Below are 6547 nucleotides of genomic sequence, written 5' to 3' on the forward strand. Positions count from 1 at the left end.
TAAGAACAAGACACAAGACATCTTGGCTCACTGCAACCTCCACCGCCCAGGTTCAAGCAATTGTCCTCCCTCCGCCTCCTGAGTAGCTGGGACTATAGGCGCCCACTACCATGCCTGGCTAATTTTTGTATTTTTGGTAGAGATGGAGCTTCACCATGTTGGCCAAGCTGGTCTCGAACTCCTGACTTCAGGTGGTCTGCCCACCTCAGGTCCCAAAGTGCTGGGATCACAGGCGCACAGGCGTGAGCCAACACGCTCAGCCCGCTACTCCACTTCTTAAGAGAATGGGATTTGAACTTTCAACTCCAATACAGTTAAGGATTTTTTCTTGACCTACTCAAGGTCTGTCCCAAGGGACTAGAACAGAAAGATGAGAAAGAAAACATACACAATATATCCATGGCTACACTAGTATGTGAGTCTGCCTTGAGTATACCCTGAGGATTTTTGAAGTTTTATATCCTCTGTAATTCAATTCTATAACACCTCTCATAGCATTCGTCATAACTTGGAAGACTGTCTGCCTTACTAAGCTAAAAGTTCCATAAAGGCTGGAACTGAGTCTGTCTTGCAAAGTGTCCTTTGATGCACAAAAGCTTTTAATTTTGATGTAGTCCTATTTATTTTCTTTTCTTGTCTTGAATTTGGTATTATTTCCAGAAATCATTGCCAAATGCAATGTCATGAAGCTTTTCCCCTGTTCTGAGTTCAGTTTTAGCTCTTAGTTTAAATCTTTGATTCATTTTGAATTAATGTTTGTAGTGCTGTAACTCCATTCTTTTGCACATGTATATCCAGTTTTCCCACTACTGTTTGTTGAAAAGACTCTACTTTCCCCATTGAATGGTCTTGGCACCCTTGCCAAAACTCATTTGAGGCTGGGTGTGGTGGTTCACATCTGTAATTCTAGCACTTTGGGAGGCCAAGGTAGGAGGATTTCTTGGGCTCAAGAGTTCAAGACCAGCCTGAGCAATATAATGAGATCCTATATCTACAAAAACATTAAAAATTAGCCGGGTGTGGTGGCATGTGCCTATAGTCCCAGCTACTTGGGAAGCTGAGGCAGGAGGATTGCATGAGCCCAGGAGTTCAAGGCCACAATAAGCTATGATTGCACCACTGCACTCCAGCCTGGGCAACAGAGTGAGACCCTGTCTCAAAAAAAAAGCCCAAAACTCATTTGATCATGTATGTGAATGTTTATTTCTGGGCTCTCTATTCTATTCTTTGTCTGTCTTTTTTTTTTTTTTTTTTTTTGAGACTGAGTCTGGCTCTGTCACCCAGGCTTGAGTGCAGTGGCACGATCTCAGCTCACTGCAAGCTCTGCCTCCCAGGGTTCACACCATTCTGCTGCCTCTGCCTCCTGAGTAGCTGGCACTACAGGCACCCGCCACCACGCCCAGCTAATTTCTTGTATTTTTTAGTAGAGATGGAGTTTCACCGTGTTAGCCAGGATGGTCTTGATCTCCTGATCTCATGATCTGCCCACCTCGGCCTCCCAGAGTGCTGTGATTACAGACGTGAACCACCGTACCTGGCCAGTATGTCTATCTTTATGACAGTACCACACTGTTTTGATTAATGTAGCTTTGTCATAAGTTTTGAAATCAGGAAATGTGAGACCTATAACTTTGTTCCTCTTCAAGATTGTTTTGGTAAAAGTGTTTTTCTTAAACTTTTATTTTTGTAGCATTTATCCTTTGGCACAGGTTGATAGTTACTTTCTTTTGGAACTTTAAATGTGTTATTTCATCATCTCCTGGCTGTCACTGGTTTTTTGTTTGTTTCTTTGTTTTTTGGTTTTTTGTTTTGTTTTGTTTTTTGAGACAAAATCTTACTCTGTTGCCCAGGCTGGAGTGCAGTGGTGCAATCTCAGCTCACTGCAACCTGTACCTCCTGAGTTCAAGTGATTCTCCTGCCTCAGCCTCCCAAGTAGCTGGGTTTACAGGTATGCGCCACCACGCCCAGATGATTTTTGTATTTTTAGTAGAGATGGGTTTTCATAATATTGGCCAGACTGGTCTCAAACTCCTGATCTCAGGTGATCTGCCTGCCTCAATCTCCCAAAGTACTAGGACTACAGGTGTGAGCCACTACACCCAGCCAACTTCCATTGTTTTTGTTGAAAATTTACCTGTTAGTCATATTGTTGTTTCTTTGAAGGTAATGTGGCTTTTCTCCCTCTGACTTCAAGATGTTTAATAGTTTTTTGTTTGTTAGTTTTTTTGTGTTTGTTTTGAGATGGAGTTCTGCTCTGTTGCCCAGGCTGGAGTGCAATGACATGATTTTGGCTCACTGCAACCTCTGCCTCCCAGATTCAAGCAAACTTGCAAAGAGATTCTCCTGCCTCAGTCTCCCCAGGTAGCTGGGATTACAGGCTCACATGCCACCATGACTGACTGATTTTTGTATTTTTAGTAGAGATGGGGTTTCACCATGTTGGCCAGGCTTGTCTTGAACTCCTGGCCTCAGGTAATCCACCTGCCTCAGCCTCCCAAAGTGCTGGGATTATGAGCGTGAGCCACCATGCCTGGCCAGTGATTAATAGTATTACTAGTATATTCTTACGAATGGTTTTGTTTGTATCTGCCCTGCTTGGGTTTGCTGAGCTTCTTGACTCTGTGAGTTGATATCTTTCATCAGTTTGGAAAATTATCTGGCCTCAGCGGCTATAAAAGGAAGATAAGAAAGAAAACATGTCCAGCTTATCCATGGCTGCACTACTGTTTTTATCTCTTCCAATATTGCTTTTGCCCAATATTCTCTCTGCTCTCCTTTTGAGACTCCAGTTGTATGTATGCTAGATAATTTAGCTTACCCCAGTTTTCCTTCTTTCTTTTTCTTTTTTATTCTTTTTTTAAATCTCTGTCCTTCAGTTTGAGTATTTTCTACTGATCTGTCTTCAAGTTCACTAATCCTATGTTCTGCTGTACCAATCTGCTGTTAAACCTGTACACTGAGTTCTTAATTTCAGATTTTTTTCAGTTTTAATACGTTCATTTGACTTTTTTATAGATTCCATTTCTCTGTTTAAATGATCCATATTTTCATCTATATATTCATCATTTTCTCTATTTTCCTTACATGTTAATAGTAGTTATTTTACATTCTTGAATGCTAACTCTAATATCTGGATCATCTGTTGGTCTGCTTCTATTATCTTTTTTTATTATTATTATTTTGGTCATGTTTGGTCACATTTACTTTTCTCTTTACAAGTTTTACAATTTTGTATTGTTTGCCAGAAATTATGAGTAAATGTAGAGGAGTCATATCATATTATCTTCTACCAGGGAGAGTTTTCCCTTTTTTCTATTAGGCAGATGGAGCAAGGATTTGATCACTTCAATTAAATCTGGGATTAGACTGTGTCAGGACTGGGTTGCTGTTTCAGCCTGGTTCACCCCTCTTCTCACAACCTTTTATTGTTGTTTTGCTCTGTTACCCAGACTAGAGTGCAGTGGTGCAATCATGGCTCACTGAAACCTCTACCTCCTGGGCTCAGGTGATCCTCCCACCTCAGCCTCCCGAGTAGCTGGGACCACAGGTGCGTGCCACCATGCCTGGCTAATTTTTCTTTTCTTTTTCTTTTTTTTTTTTTTAAGAGGTGGGGGGGTCTTACTATGTTGCCCAGGCTGGTTTCGAACTCCTGAACTCATGCCATCCATCCACCTCAGCCTCCTGAAGTGCTGGGATTACAGGTGTGAGCTACTGCACCCGGCCTCTCACAACCTTTGATTGAAAACTGGGCCGGGTGCGGTGGCTCAAGCCTGTAATCCCAGCACTTTGGGAGGCCGAGAGGGGCGGATCATGAGGTCGGGAGATGGAGACCATCCTGGCTAACACGATGAAACCCTGTCTCTACTAAAAAATACAAAAACTAGCCGGGCGATGTGGCGGGCGCCTGTAGTCCCAGCTACTTGGGAGGCTGAGGCAGGAGAATGGCGTAAACCCGGGAGGCGGAGCTTGCAGTGAGCTGAGATCCGGCCACTGCACTCCAACCTGGGTGACAGAGCGAGACTCCGTCTCAGAAAAAAAAAAAAAAAGAAAAAAAAAAAAAGAAAACTGGACAGGTATTCATCCTCTCTGCCCTGAAATACGGAATGATATTGAGCTAGCTCTCCAGGCTTCTACTTCATGCAGACTCAGAATCTGGCAAATATCTTGAGGAGGAGAAGACCAGTTGAGTAATTGAGGCTCTTCTCCCTGCCCTGCCTCAGCAGATCTACTTTTTAAAATCAGTAATTACAGACCATAGGAGATTCAGTCTGCCTTTTAGGAGTTTTTAGCCTGACTCTCCAGGCTCCTGCACATTCCCAGTGTTCAGCAAATATTCCATAGGTAAAACTGGCCATAATTAGAGGCCCCCTAAGTTTCCAAGTTGCTTTGCATGACCACCAGAAACTTTTGGTGGTCTTCCCAAGGAGAGGCATTCTGTCTAGGTTAAACTCAATCCTAAACATATACTCAACTCACCTCAGAAAAATTCTCCCCTCTCTGAAATTTTAGTTCATCTAGTCCTCATTCCTTCCTCAGCCCTTTGGTGACATTCTTTAAAATAAGGTCAGGCACAGCACTTTCTGATATAATCACCCTTATAATCCCAGCACTTTCTGAGGCCAAGGCTGGCAGTTCACTTGATCCCAGCAGTTCAAGTTCAAGGCCAACATAATGGGACCCTATCTCTACAAAAAAAAATTTAAATTAGCCAGACCTGGTGGTGTGCGCCTGCAGTCACAGCTACTCAGGAGACTGAGGTGAGAGGATGGCCTGCACTCAGGATGCCGAGGCTGCAGTGAGCCATGATGGTGCCATTGCATTCCAGCCTGGGTGGCAGAGCGAGACTCTGGCTCAAAAATAAGGAACAAAAATAAGGCCAGACGTGGTGACTCACACCTCTAATCCCAGCACTTTGGGAGGCCAAGGAGGGCATATCACGAGGTCAAAAGATCGAGACCATCCTGGCCAACATGGTGCAAACACGTCTCTATTAAAAATACAAAAATTAGCCGGGCATGGTGGTGGGCGCTTGTAATCCCAGCAACTGAGGAGGCTAAGGCAGGAGAATCGCTGGAACCCGAGAGGTGGAGGTTGCAGTGAGCGGAGATCATGCCACTGCACTCCAATCTGGCAACAGAGTGAAACTCTGTCTCAAAATAAAAAAATAAATAAATAAAAATAATAAAGTTGAAAAGAATAAACACACGTTCAGAACACATGTTATTCCCCTGAACCACTAGGCCCGGCCCACGCCGTGCTGAGCACCTCTCACACTGGGAAAGCTCACAACCAGGAATGCCTGGAAGATCAACAGTTTACACATCCAGTTCTGTGCCCTCTGTTCCTCTGATGTTCCACCTTCAAGGGTTCACTGAACTGTGTAACTCCCAAGTTCTGGAATAGGGAGAGGAAATTTTGTGCTCAACCTCCACACCTTTCTCTGACCAGTGAACCTGTCTGATGATGGATATTCAGATTTCTCACTAATCTGTGCTAAATTGAACAAAATCAGAGACTGGCAATTAGAAGGGCAGTTCTAACATGCTTCCGGCCAAGATTATGCTCCAGAGTCATTGTTCTTTGGTCAGGGTAGATTAGAGTCAAGCTTTACACCTCTAGGCAAAGGTCACTGAGGTCTGAAGCAATGTTTAAGGCCTTGCGCACTGGCTCATGCCTATAATCTCAGCACTTTGGGAGGCCAACACGGGCAGATCACCTGAGGTCAGGAGTTCAAAACCAGCCTGGCCAACATGATGAAATCTCGTCTCTACTAAAAATACAAAAATTAGCCGGGCTTGATGGTGGGTGCCTGTAATCCCAGCTACTTAGGAGGCTGAGGCAGGAGAACCACTTGAACCTGGGAGGCGGAGGTTGCAGTGAGCCGAGATTGTGCCATTGCACTCCACCCTGGGCACTGAGAGTGAAACTCTGTCTCAAAAAAAAAAAAAAAAAGAAAAGGAAAACAACTTGATAACACCTAATAAAACTGAAAACTATACATGCTAAATTACCCAATAAACCTATAACATAGAGACACTCACATGTACACGTTAGGAAATAGATTCCAGAATTTTCATTAGAGCATTGTTTGTAATAGCAAAAAAATAGAAACAGTCTAAATGCTCATCAAGGGGGGGAGTAGATAAAATGCAATATATTATTACAAAAGAGTACTGCAAGGTAGCTTAAAGGAAGGAGCCTAATATATCAAACACATTGTTGAGTGAACCAGATAAACCACAGAATGACATATATGATATGGTACCATTTGTGCTAATTTAAACACACAAATCAACACTAAGGATGTGTGTGTGCGTGTGCGCACAAGCATGTGTGTAAAATTGGCTCATGGTGGCAGTTGAAAATGAGTTTTGTATAGTCTTACTTATGATGACACTCTGGGAAAAAACGAAGGAACTTCTGAAACATTTTCCAGCAATAAAAAATAAATGAAAGTGGCCCAGCGCGGTGGCTCACACCTGTAATCCCAGCACTTTGGGAGGCCAAGGCGGGCAGATCACAAGGTCAGGAGATCGACACCATTCTG

The sequence above is a fragment of the Macaca nemestrina genome, chromosome 1 (genome assembly GCF_043159975.1).
Source record: "Macaca nemestrina isolate mMacNem1 chromosome 1, mMacNem.hap1, whole genome shotgun sequence".
NCBI classification, from domain to species: domain Eukaryota; kingdom Metazoa; phylum Chordata; class Mammalia; order Primates; family Cercopithecidae; genus Macaca; species Macaca nemestrina.